The sequence below is a fragment of the Bos indicus genome, chromosome 28 (genome assembly GCF_029378745.1).
Source record: "Bos indicus isolate NIAB-ARS_2022 breed Sahiwal x Tharparkar chromosome 28, NIAB-ARS_B.indTharparkar_mat_pri_1.0, whole genome shotgun sequence".
Taxonomy (NCBI): Eukaryota; Metazoa; Chordata; class Mammalia; order Artiodactyla; family Bovidae; genus Bos; species Bos indicus.
In genome coordinates, this window is record NC_091787.1 from 36356852 (window position 1) to 36371038 (window position 14187).

The 14187-nt window shown below is 38.7% G+C and overlaps 1 pseudogene; it reads right to left on the reverse strand.

The window, feature by feature from the left end:
- Positions 1–4635: 4635 nt before the first annotated feature.
- LOC139180445 (U2 spliceosomal RNA) lies at positions 4636–4771 on the reverse strand (annotated as a pseudogene).
- Positions 4772–14187: the final 9416 nt, after the last annotated feature.

A 14187-nucleotide genomic window follows, 5' to 3' on the forward strand; every position in this document is an offset into this window, starting at 1 on the left:
AGAATTACCTGAAATTCCATGAAAGCTGGCCTCTCCCAGGTAGAACCCAGTGCTCCTAGTTAGTTCTGGGACCTCTCAGACTCTAGTGCAAAAGACACCACTATCAGCATCTGTCTGGTGTGTACATAGATGGGATTGTTGGCTCAGAAGAGTGAAGTCAATATAGAATTCTTTCTCCAGAAAATATGGGGGAGAGGGGCCTCTGGATCTCCAAAATTGTGCCAAATGACCTCAATATGGTGACTCTTGAGAGTTTCTGATTCAAAACATGGGTCAAGCTTTTGGGAAGCCACTTTACAGTCAGCACAGAATATTGAACTGGCTGGACATGTCAACTGGTATATATTTGGGAATTAAAGTTGGTCCTTACAGGTGTGTACATGCTTGTCGAAGGGCACAGGCTAACTCCATGAAAAGACAACTTCCTGTTCACTTGGGGTGCTCCCCCAACTGCCTAAGAATTCTCTGTGTGGCAATTCCATCACTACAAAGAATCCATGCTAAGGTTCAGATCTACTGTCCACTCTCAGTACATGTGCCCATTAGCAACCCAGGGAAGACTCTAGCTGTCGTATTTTAGGAGGCTTCTCAAACTTCTTTAGAAAATATACTGTTTAGACTCTTTAGGGTCCAATATATGGACAGTTGTACCCTAGCTTTCCGACTGAAATTAGCACTTAATGACAACCCTATGCTTCAGGATACTCAGCTGTGGTTCCTCCTGAAGTATAAAGACAGTGGCTGTAAACATCAGAGTTGCCTGGAGATCTTATTGTCAATGCAGAGGTGTGAAGATCAGATCTAGAGGGTCTGAATCAATCTGTGTGGAGTAATCTAACAATCTCTCAGCTGATTCTGGTGGAGGTGTTCCAGAGAGCTCGCATTTAGAAATGGTGGGCTGTGGAAAAGATTGATTCAGGGATCCTGAATAGTGAAAGATGGTGCCTTTGAGGCAGGGGCACATCGGGTGTCTATGGATAGCTGCTAACTAGGTAAATCCCATCTCTCATTCTCTTGGCATCTTTAGAAGCAGACAGAATTAAGAAGATATCTGTGGTGAGGGACAAATTGGGTGATTGAGATTGACATATACACACTACTCTATATAAATAACTAATAAGGACCTATTCTACAGCACAGGGAACTCTACTCAAATCTCTGTGATGGCCTATATGGGAGAAGAATCTACAGAAGTGTGGCTATATCTTTATGTGCAGCTGATTCACCTTGCCATACACCTGAAACACAATATTGTAAATCAACTATACTCCATTTAAAAATAAAATAAAAGTTATTCTTAACCAAAAGCAAAATAAAAAAATCTGAGTAGATTTTCTCTCCCCATTCCAGGTCTGAAGAAATATGTATATCCAGCCCCAACAGGCGGAGTGATTCTGAGTGCATTGACTCTGCGCAAAGGAAAGATCTAGGGACTTCAGGATGAGTTCAATTTGTTCCTATTTCAGAGTATGGTTCTTGGAGATAGTTGGAACTTCAGAGGGCAGAAGCGAGACAATTCAGAATTCAGAAAAGAAGGAGCACAGGGCTAGTGGGACTCCATGAGAACACAGAGAAGTTTATATTAGAATACTGTAAGGATGGTTTCCTTTGATTAAGAAAAGCAGAATATTTATTTCTCACTACGAATCACTCAGCTTGTTTGGCCTGACCATTGTATTTATAGGCTAGTGTTTCTGTATGTGGGTTATACATTTAGCTGCCTGAATGAAATACAGGAAGCCATGAAATGATACAGGGTATCTGAACACCATCTATAATGTTTGCAGTAATGAATATACAGGCAATTTGATCCTGGTCTGGGCCAGAATTAGGATGCTGCCTTATACCCCAGAGTTCCGAGAAAACTGTAGTTAGGAAGGAGGAAAAGGAGCATAGGAAAAATATAGAAATAGAACCCCTTCACAAAAGTCAGATGAGCAAAAGGAAAATAGACCCAGGGGATATGCTTGGAGGAAGTCTGCTCATCAGGCAAAGCCTTCCATCTGAAAACAGCCCAAATTGAGCATTAGGAAGTCTCATTTTTAAAAATTGCCTTGGGTATATTTTTATTTTTTCCTATTTTTTTTAACTTTTAATTTTTTTTACTGGGGTATAGCTGATTAATAAGCAATGTGATAGTTTCATGTGAACAGAGACGGGACTCAGCCACATATATACACGTATCCAATCTTCCCCAAACCCCTCTTTCATCCAGGCTGCCATATAACATTGAGCAGAGTTTCATGTGCTATACAGTAAATCCTTGTTGGTTATCCATTTTAAATATAGCCATGTGTAACTGTCCATCTCAAACTCCCTAACTATCCCTACTGCCATCCTTCCCCCTGACTAAGCTAGTTCTCAAAGTCTGTGAGTCTGTTTCTCTTTTGTACATAAGTTCATTTGTATCATTTCTTTTTAGATTCCACATATAAGGGATGTCATACAGTATTTCTCCTCTGTCTGACTTACTTCACCCAGTATGATACTCTCTAGGTCCATCCATGTGAGCATTAAGAAGTCTTATTTCAGGAAAATGGCAAGTCCTAACACTAAAAGACTGAACTTAGTAACAGTCAGGAAATTGGCATCCAGGAAGTTACTGGTGTGGGCTGCTGCAGTATGGCTGAGGTTCATGCGTGGAAGCCAGGGCAAGGCATAAGCACTGTTAGTCAGGCTGGGTCAGAGGGAATAATGCAGAGGGTTTGGGTAAGGTTTGATTCTGTAGACTGGGCTGCTGCTGCTGCTGCTACTGCTGCTGCTAAGTCGCTTCAGTCGTGTCCGACTCTGTGTGACCCCATAGACGGCAGCCCACCAGGCTCCCCGTTCCCTGGGATTCTCCAGGCAAGAACACTGGAGTGGGTTGCCATTGCCTTCTCCAGTAGACTGGTCAGGAGGACTGAAAAGGGTAGGGGCAGGCCTGGCGATGAGACAAACATTCAAGTCATGCCCATTGGCTTTGTAATCGAATCAGTTTCTCCAAAACACATTGACACTGAACTCTCTTCCCACTCCCCCTCCAGTTTTAACTGTTCCCATTTTCTGCTTGCTCATAACTTTGTCTGCCCTAGAGTATTTCAAAGAGCCCCTGGAATCCACACTTCTTGTTTTGTTAATCATCTTAAAGTTCAAAGCTGCTGAAAACAAAATCCTCATTGATGTACGACTTGGTTTAATTTCACTTTCAGACTGTCATATTGTAGTTCACTAGCTTACTATAAATCTCATGAAAATTGCTTGTAATCTTTTACCAGCTGCTGCTCTCCACTCATTCAATACTGACTTGTATGAGTTCGCTTTTCCACTCAGTGTTTGTAGGTGGCAGCCCATTAAATAGACTCAATTTAGAGTTCACCTTTTCCCTCTTTTGTTTCTCTAATGGATAGAAAAGCCGTATTTATATGTCTAAGGGGAATACCTGGAATTTGAAATTTCGGTCTTCTGAGCTGAGAGCTAAAGCATTACCCAACCCATGTGTAAATTTTCCCATCATATCACAGATCTTCTAGGATAGTTTCTTTCCGGAGAGGCCTAAAGGTTATCTTTTGAGGAGTCAATGGAAGGAAATCATGTTTAGATGATGATAAACTTTTTTATTTCTCCCATTGGAGCTCAGTGGCCCATAATTGTAATCTTTTACTGGGGAGTCAAATGTGTTGTTTGACATGGGCTTGTTAATAATCTGTGCAGGTTAGACAAGAGGTTGGGTATATGAGTAAATGCCTATAGGTTACATGGTTCATAATTTTTTTTTTTAATTTAGTAGTTTTACTGAATATCTGCTCTATGCCAGGATTTAGTTAGGCATAAGAAATGCAAGTATTAATAAGAGAAAATATCTTGGGTGTGGAATATTTACTGTGGGCCTCTGAACACCAGCTACTGTGCTATAGGCCAGTTACAAGCACATTGTTCACTTCTTATTATTATTTATGTATTTATTTATTTGAAGTATATAGTTTTATACTAGTTTCAGATACATAACAGTGATTCAATGTTTTTATAGGTTATACTCCATTTAAGATTATAAAATATTGGCTATATTTCTTGTGCTGTACGATATGCCATTGTAACTTACTTAGTTTTTGGTGGTAGTTTGGACCTCATAATCCCTCACCCCTTTTTCCCCCCTCCATCCCCTCTCCCATTGGTAACCACTAGTTTGCTCTTTGCATCTGTGAGTCTGTTTCTTGTTTGTTATATTCACTACTTTGTTTTATTTTTTAGATTCCACATACCAGTTATATCATACAGTATTTATTGTTCTCTGTCTGACTCATTTCACTAAAGCATAATGCCCTCCAGGCCCATCCATGTTGTTGCAAATGGCAGAGTTTCATTCTTTTTAAGGCTAATACTCCATTGAATAATTGTATATACGTCACATCTTCTTTACCCATTCATCTGCTAATGGATACAGGTTGCTTCCATAGCTTGGCTATTGTAAATAATTTGCCATGAATACTGGGATGCATATACCTTTGCAAATTAGTGTCTTCATTTTTTGGATATGTGCTATGTTAAGTGTGCATGCTAAGTCACTTCAGTCGTGTCCGGCTCTTTGGGACTCTGTGGACTGTAGCCTACCAGGCTCCTCTGGCCATAGGATTCTCCAGGCAAGAGTACTGGAGTGAGTTGTTGTGCCCTCCTCCAGGGGGTCTTCCCAACCCAGGGAAGGAACCTGCATCTCATGTCTCCTGCGTGGGCAGGCAGTAGCGCCTGGAAACCCCAGGTACTACACTTGATCTTAGCCAAAAGGCCGAGAAGCGATGTATTTTTTTGGATATATATCCATAATAATAAATACATTGTTAGGGATATTATTTGTAATATAAAATTTTATAGGAATAATACTTACATAACAAATAAAATTAAAATACAGGCAAAACTGTGAATTTTGTTGGTGTTTATGTGACTCGTAGCTGGCAGATTATAATTTTTGATTGTTGTGGGCAGGGAGAAAGCAGTCAGAGCTGTCAGAGAAACTTAAAGGCATGAAATGATATTTTTTTCCTTTGAGCCTTTGCTACCAGAGTGAATTTTTCCAGGTCTCTTTAATCATTGGGCTTCAGTCCCTTTATTATAAATTGATTCTCCTTTTCTCATCTTCTCATAGAAGCCAAGCCCCAGCAGTAATGATTGGTACCTCTACAATGTGATGATAATATATTATAGCATTGAAAAGCTTGTCTTAAAATGTATATATTTCCCCTGGAATATACCCACTATCCTTTGCTAATTTCTTAAAAAATTCACTCCAGTTGAGTCCATCAACAGTTTTTGAATATCACTTAGAGATTTTTAGTGGTCCGATCCTTGGGTCAGGAAGATCCCTGGAGTATGAAATGGCAACTCACCCCAGTATTCTTGTCTGGAAAATTCCATGGACAGAGGAGCCTGGTGGGCTATAGTCCCTGGAGTTGCAAAGAGTCAGACATGACTGAGCATAAACACACAGGCAATGGCAATAACAACTAGATTGAAGGACAAGCCGTCTGTCTAAGGCGGTCTCCTTTTCTTCTATTGGATTATCTATTTTATTAACTATGTATTAACTAATAGATAATTAATTTAATTGTCAATTAATGTCTTGTTCACAGTATTTCTCTCTACCCCAACTTTTGCCTGTATTTTCAGTGTTTATATCATCCAAGATGAAGAAAGATATACTAATCTGGTTTAATTCTTTGAACCTTGGTCTCCTCAATTCCATCGAAATTTCTTTGCATTTCAGCCACTCTTTTCAATAGCCTTTCCCTAGAAATATATTTCTATTCTTCCATATTATGTGCTCAAATACCCTCTACTTCAGCCTCCATGAGACCTCCAATCAACGAGGCCACTTTCCTATGATCTTCTAAAATTTTCTGCCTTCCTTTTACTGCCATTTACCTGGGTTCCATGGTCCACTATGATGATATGCTCTGGCAAATGTGTTCCACTCATTGCCTCTTTCCATCATTCCATGTGCCTGGCAAAAACCTATGCTGTGCATTCTCAGACGTGAGAGCATTTTAGGCAGAGAAAACCATATAATAGTTGGAACCTTTTTCCAACTACACAAGCCCCTGACTACATCTGTGAACCTTCAGTCCAGCCCCAAGCCCTAGCCACTGTGAAAACCCACCAGCTTCCTTCCTTTCTCTCTCAAATCATTTTTGAAACAGTTTGAGAGGGCCTACTCTGTTCTCCCAGGTAGAATCTTGTCATACCTTTTTGGTGTGTGTGTGTGTAGTGTCATCACGCTCACTGTCTGAACCAAATTTTGTCTGGAGGTCCACCTGTATCTGTAAAGTGGCCACAAAAAATTTATCCAGCAAACAGTCTCAAATGCTCAGGGAATACAGTGTGGTATTTGTGGATCATGGTGAGGATATTGGAATTTTTTTTTTTATATGTCAGGATTTTCAGTTGTTTACTTTGATTGCTTTAAGGAAAGTTGAGAATAGGTATGTAGACATGAAAACAGCAAGAACAGTTATGAGGCAATGCACTAGTTCAGGTGAGAGATGATGGTGGCTTGGCTTAAAATGAGAGTAGTGGAGAGCAGTGTTAAAGTGTTAGTCACTCAGTCATGTCTGACTCTTTGTAACCCCATGGACTGTGGCTTGCCAGACTCCTCTGTTCATGGATCTTCCAGGCAAGAATACTGGAGTGGGTTGATATTGCCTTCTCCAGGGAGTGGAGAGCAGAGTCTGTATATTTTGAAAGTTTGAACTAAAAAGATTAGCTAAACATTGCAATAGTGGGAGATACTGGTAATGGGGCAATTTCAGGTTCATTATGAGGGTAATTATTGGAAAAGACCCTGATGCTGGGAAAGATTGAGGGCAAGAAGAGAAGAGGGCGACAGAGGATGAGATGGTTGGATGGCATCACTGACTCAACAGACATGAGTTAGAGAAAACTCAGAGAGATAGTGAAGGACAGGCAAGCCTGGTATGCTGCAGTTCATAGGGTTGCAAAGAGTTAACAAATGAACAACAACATAAGGGTAATTAAGAATTTTATTTGTGGCAATTTGAATTTGAAATGGCTACCAGATATCCAAAGAGAGATGCAGGGTATACAGTTGGATACAGAAGTCTGGAGCTCAGAATTAGGGGCAAAATTCTGGGCACAGGCTAAAATAGACTACAAATTATTACAGTTGTTCCTGAGTATCTGTGAGGAGATTGGTTCCAAAACCCTATGTGCTAAATATCTTTGGTCGTGTCTGACTCTGTGCGATCCCATGGACTGTAGCTCTCTAGGCTCCTCTGTCCATGGGATTCTCTAGGCAAAGGTACTAGAGTGGGTTGCCATTTCCTCCTCTAGGGGATCTTCCTGACCCAGGGATCAAACCCGTGTCTCTTATCTCCTGCATTGGCAGGTGGGTTCTTTACCACTAGGGCCACCTGGGAAGACCAAGACCCTATTGGATACCAAAATCCATAGATGCTCAAGTCTCTTATATGAAATGGTTTAGCAGTACAATAGAAAATCTGTTATCTATGGATGAGGAAACTCTGATACTGAAGGGCCAACTGTAAAGTCAGTGATCTCTAAAGGGAATTTACATATGAAAGCACAGTCTAACACATATGCTAATAATGTACATTAAGTTCTTTTGTGACTAAATTCTTGTAGAACTCTGACAATGTAAAAATATGGACTCACAAAAATTTGAGGTCGATTTCAAAAGTCTTATGACTTTTCTGGAAACTAATTTGGTTACATGCATTGACTTTGTCTATTATCTTTTGTTAAGTTAGGCTTTATAAATATGTTTAAAGGCCTTAAAATTTAGCTCAATTTAAAATCTGCTTCTAGGGAAAGATAAAGAGTGGCTATAGTACCTGTGAAAATAAAGAATTACATAAGACTTTTATGGAAAAGAAAAAGTCAAAGACTTCTATTTGTCAGTGTTTTATCTTCCATTGCTGTTGTCAATTATTGTACAAAATTCAATCTAACTTGTTAGATATTCTATATTATAGTTTCCAGTATTGTCATGGTCCGGGTGCAGGTTGGAAAAGGATTTCCAGACATGAGACAGAATGAGAGGGAAATAAAGTTTATTAGAATGGGAGACACTGTTAGAATAGCGGGCCAGCTCAAGGGAAAACTGACATTGAACAGGGATCTTTGGTCCACTTTCACACCCACTCTACAAGGAGTGGGATAGGGGTCTTGTGGGTCATTTGCTGATTGGATGAGGCACGAACACTGGGGGGAGGGAAGAGTAAGGCAAGTACCTTCTCCTATGGAGTAAGAGGAGAGACAGGTTACACTGCTCAAGAAGACTTGAAATCCATTAATAGTTACAACATAGGGGAGGGAAAGACGATATGGGTCTCATTTTTCCATTCCTGGATTCCAAGACTGTCCTTGGTATTATTTGCTCTTTCATCCTTGGGTCGCCACAGGTATGTTTCCCATGAGGAGATTAAATTGTTTTCTTCTTTATAAAGACTGGTAATATTGTATTCATGTATTAATAGGAAGTATCATCTGTTACTATATAATTATGAGTTAAAGGGAATTTGGACTAAAAGAAAAAATAACACCAAATTCTCAGAAAGAATTACATTGGCTGAATTTGCAGGTCAGGCAGTGGTATTTTGCTTTTTATTTTCTCCTTAGTAGCCCAGTTTGTTTTTTAAGGGAATCTTTGCCTGCTGCCTTTCTAAGTGGTCAGTCAGTCAGTTCGGTTGCTCAGTCGTGTCGGACTCTGTGTGACCCCATGGACTGCAGCACACCAAGCTTCCCTGTCCATCACCAACTCCCAGAGCTTGCTCAGACTCATGTCCATCGAGTCAGTGATGCCATCCAACCATCTCATCCTCTGTTGTCCCCTTCTCCTCCTGCCTCCTTCTTCTAAGCGGTAAGTGTACAAAATCAATGAGAACAAACATTGTGGAAATTTTTTATGTCCAGGCCATCTATAAGGATGAGGTTGCCCCCTTTTCTGTACTCTGTCTCAGGTGAATGAAGGAAAGATGGTTATTTGGAATGGAAAGCACTGGTTTATTTCAAATCTGCTGTAAATTTATTTGGAGTAACGACTTATATAGCTTGGGTCTTATTTGTGCAGCTCACAAAGTAGAGAATTCTGTTAAGGTGAGCTACTACAATGTGACCAATCTCTACTCTTCTAAACTTTCAAAGAGTATTATTCAATATCCCAAAGTATATAGAGATGAATATGGTACAGTGATAGTAGGCTTATTTTCTGAATTTCTAGAAGTATTGATTAAATTGTATTGGCAAAGAATATTAAATGTTTTAACTGCCTATTGGAAATTATATAATTATAAAAGAATAACTATGTCATAGGTCAGGCAATAAATAAACCAATAAATTTTAATGTAAACAAATTCTAGCATTATCTTTGTTATCCTCAAAAGTGCAAGAAGTTGAAAAAGGAAATAAGGCTTTCAGGAATAAAAGGGATAAAATCTGTGATGAAACAGATCTATGTTGGCCTAAAGGCTTATCTTTCACCATAAAAGAAAATCTACCTTTTCACTAATTGAATTTAGCCCAGAATTATAATTTTGCTTAATCAAACCTGAAAATAAAACTATAAAACAAATAAAATCAAATCATAAACTCCATGAAAGAATACCTTATATAGGCTTATAGACTCAACTGTTTTCATTACAGTAGAAAGAATATAGTTTTTTTGTTGCCTACATTCATGACTACTAGCATAATCTCTCAAAATTTAGCCCACATTTGGCATATCTGCTTTTAGTCAATTCCACATGTAAAAAATCAGAGTTTAAGATTTCATGTGGACATGATTATTAAGCCTGATGGCTCACTTAGAATTAATGTCCTCTATGGAATGCTTATCCTCTTGCCATGAAGACAGAACGTGTAGATTGGGTCAGAAGACTAGCATCTTAATCTGGTTTTTATTACTGGACTGCCTCCCATTTTGACAGAAGAACATCAATGTTAGGAAAGGGATTGATACTACAATTTTACTTCTTTCTAGGACTTTCTCTTCAGTCAGTGACCAGTGTATACTAGATATTGCCTGTTTATTCCTGTTATCCAAGTTATTAATAACATCTCCTTTCACTCACAAACAAGATTTCCCCGGTAGCTCAGATGGTAAAGCGTCTGCCTACAATGCGGGAGACCTGGGTTCAATCCCTGGGTTGGCAAGATCTCCTGGAGAAGGAAATGGCAACCCACTCCAATACTCTTGCCTGGAAAATCCTATGGACAGAGGAGCCTGGTAGGCTACAGTCCATGGAGTCACAAAGAGTCGGACACGACTGAGTGACTTCACTTTCACTCACAAATACAATCTGGTTTGGATGATAAATTATATTGTCAGCCCACTTCTAAGTTATTTCTTATAAATGATTCAGTTTGGGACAGATTTTGTGTAAGTTTATCCTCCTCCCCCCTTTCTTGTGAGAATTTTCCTAACGTGGCCGTTATCTTCAACATACATTGAAGTTCTACTTTTAGCAACCACTTTCTCTAGAGTTTACATCAACAGGCTGGGCATGCTTATGCTGCCAACATTCCTATTCATACAAAAGTGTACAAAGAATGACCAGATGTCCAACTTGCAATATCTGTGTCCAACCACTAAGCCAAAGCTAAATGTTTTGTGTATTATTTGGAAAGCACCAATTCCTGTATTATTAAGGATAGATTTGTGTAACAAGTAGATCTAAGTATATAGTAAATTGAAGTTCTGATATGGCTGAGTAAGCTCTTAAAGATCAATCTTCCTACTGATGTAGACAAAATTATCATTTTGATATTTGGGAAAACTAATACAATTATGTAAAGTTTAAAAATAAAATAAAATTAAAAAAAAAAAGGAAGACATTAAAAAGTCAACTTCCTGAAGGCATCTGAAGACAGGCAAAAGTGGAAGTTTCTGAAGGGAAGTCAGCATTTGGAAAGAGGGAATGTCACAGGGCAATTTCCGTATTTTTGTAGCTTTTTGCTTGAAAGTTGTCCAAGTCTGGTACAGCATGGGGTAGCTCAAACCCCAGCAGTCTTTCTGGAGGATAGGAATTAGAGCAACATAGCATCAAGAAAGTGAAGACTTGGAGAAGGAGAAAAAGAGAGGAAGAAATTCTGTTTTCTCTGCCCAACTTGGGCTAACACATGATCTCAGTTGCTGGGGCAGGTTGCAAGTAACCAAGTTAAGAATAAAGAACTGAAATGAAATTTGAGCTGATGTTGAAGAGATGTTTGTGGTTTGGGTCTATAGAAATTGAGAAATGAGAAAACAAAAGAAATGTTTTTTTTTTTTTTTTTTTTGGAGAAATTTGCCAGAATCTTGAGTCTCTACAACATAACATTACCAATGTCTAGGATGTGACCCATAATTACAAAGAAGCAGGAAAATGTAAACCAGTCCAGAGAGACAGGGGGGAAAAACCATTGAAAAGAATCCAACTGTGAGATGACCCAGATGGAATCAGCAGAAAAGGATTTTAAAGTTGCTGTTAAGCTATTCTCAGTAATGTAAAGGAAAACATATTCAGACTGAATCAAAGAAATACAAACTGTATAAAAAGAACTAAATGTAATTTCTATATCTGAAAAATGCAGTATCTGAATTAGCAATTCCCTAGTTGGGCTTAGCAGAATAAAGGTAATAGAATAAATGCATGAATGTGAAGATAGATCATTAAAAACTACTCAATCTGAAAGAGAACCAAAATGATTGAACAAAAATGGCAAAGAGTTGGGTACTTTGGGGTCATTGTTAGATGTTCTAGCATACACGTAGGTTTGGTTCAGAAAGGAGAGGAGAAGAAAGAAAGAATGAGAAGAAAAAAGAAAGAATGAGCAGAAAATAATATTTGAAGAAATAATGATCATCTGAAAGCAGAAGTCAATTCTCCTCACTAATGGGAACTTGAAATATCCAGACTTGGACAGAAGATGCAATGCTCCCATCACAGGCAGCATGGGCGTAGGATATCTAACTGTAGCTGCATCAGCTCAAGAACTTCATTTTGCCTATCAGCCTGCCTGATGCAGAACATACCCTAAGGAAGCAAACTTTTCTGTGAAAATGAGTTCATTATAACCTGGTACTCAAGGACGTTATTTTATGAAAGTGCAAAAGCAGGCTTAGCAAGTCCTAACCAAACCTGGAGTTTGATGACACAATCAGCAAGTATGTGCCTTCCATTTAGAGGGGTGAAGGACTGGGCTTTCAAAGAGCTTGCAGATCTGTGAATTAGAAAGAGAGTTGCTAAGACATTTTTTTCCCTAAAAACATTTCATGTTCCTGTCTTTCTTCCTTAGAAACACCATTTCCATCACATCAATTGTAGAACTTATCAAAGTCACAGGAAGTCATCCTTAGGTAAAGATAAGTAGAACTTATTTAATAGAGGTCATTATTGCTAATTAAGAAGAATGGATGCAATTTATTTTCTTTCTTTTTATTTGCTATTCTTTTTACATATGTAAAAAATTATAATGATAAATATCTTCATATGGTGAATTTCCACCTTCCTCTCTACACCCCACCGTAAGTTCTTAAATTCCCCTATTATTTATTAAAATTATAAATTTTAGGAACCTCACCCTCAGGGTTGGGGAGTGATTGCAATACTTTAATTCTTTGTTTGGAAGTATAATGTCTCTTTACATAAAAACATGGAGGATATAGGGGAAGAAATAGATATGTTGATTTGTTTGACCAAATCACCAAAACATCACTTTAGCATCTTGCCACTCAAAGTAAGTTTGTAGATTACCTAGTACCTTGCTAAAAATGCAAAATCCCTGGTCCCACTCAGGACCTACTGAATCAGAATATGCATTTTAATTCCACAGGTGATTTTTATGAAAATTGAATTTTCAGTAGCACAGCTCTAACACAGCTTTTCCACCTTAAAAAAAATATAATCTTTCGACGTCTTTAAATTCCATATCTTCATCTTTCACGTGTTAACTGACCATTTCCTTCATATAAGTCATTTCAGTACGTGGCTCATTGCACTTTAATGGCCCTTGGGATGAACAGTCAGCACAGCAGAGAGTGTACGCAATGCAAGTCAGGAAATCTGATGGGCGTGGTGAATGTCCTCTAATCTTTTGATATCTAAAAGGGTGGATCTCTCCTCAGTGTCTGATAGATGTTCCCAGACATTAACTGGGCAGGTTCTATGAACTAAAACAAAAAATAAAGGTCAGAGTAGAAATAGGGTAGGTGGTAATTATGTAGGGGAGATGGCAGGGAGGACCCTTGCCAAGCATTTCTATTCCTAGAAAGACCTTTAATGTAAATTAAAGAGTCTTGAGTTTTTTTTTTTTTTTTTTTTAAATCAGATGAATAAAAATAAGGAGTCTGATGGTAAGCAATCTGATATTTTCCCTTGATCTTAGTATTGTTGGTGCTTTCCACTAATGAAATTGTCTCATGTTTGCTCACACAGTATTCTTTTCAGAGGAGAAATCAAATAAATTCTAACACATACATGAATGCACATGTGCATGGGCACACTGGCACAGCACTGATTAAAATAGACCTGGTGACTGACTTTGGATACAAAAGTATTACTAATGCATAACTAGGTCAATAATCATAACCCAGACTTCCAAAATGGGAGGCTGAATTCGTATTTCAGCACCCAGACAATCAATGTCCTGCTTTGATTCTTGCATTCCCTTTCATTAATTCTGGGCTGACACATGGCCTACTCTAATTAGTCCATCTTTAATGGAGGCAGTAACTGAATGTCGGCACCAGGGTAGGTCACCAAATGCCACTTCTGCTCTTAGAAACCAAGGAAACAGCGGAGACAGCACACCAAAGGCAACGGAGAAATGGGGAACAGTAAGAACATCGGGGAGGAGGAGGTGTTGCTAATGAAGGATAATGAAGTGAAAGAGGCCAAAGTCTGTTACAAGCTCTGAAGTTAATAATAATCTTCTTTTCCATTTAATGAGGTAGGGCAAGGCTTCAGAGGAAAGGTAAGACTGTGATGTTAGAAGCAAAGCAATGTAGGCTAGAAAGAGGCCAAGTGAGGGCTTCCTTGCAATAGTGTGAGTTAAGAGTGAATATACAGAAGGCAAAAATTGTGCTCAAGACTTTTTAGACTGGTATTTTAATCCTTTTAAACCATAGAATACTTTGGAAAATGTTTCAGCTATGGTGCAGTGAATGTTTACTGCATGCTCTTTGAGTAGTTTGAGCAGTATTTT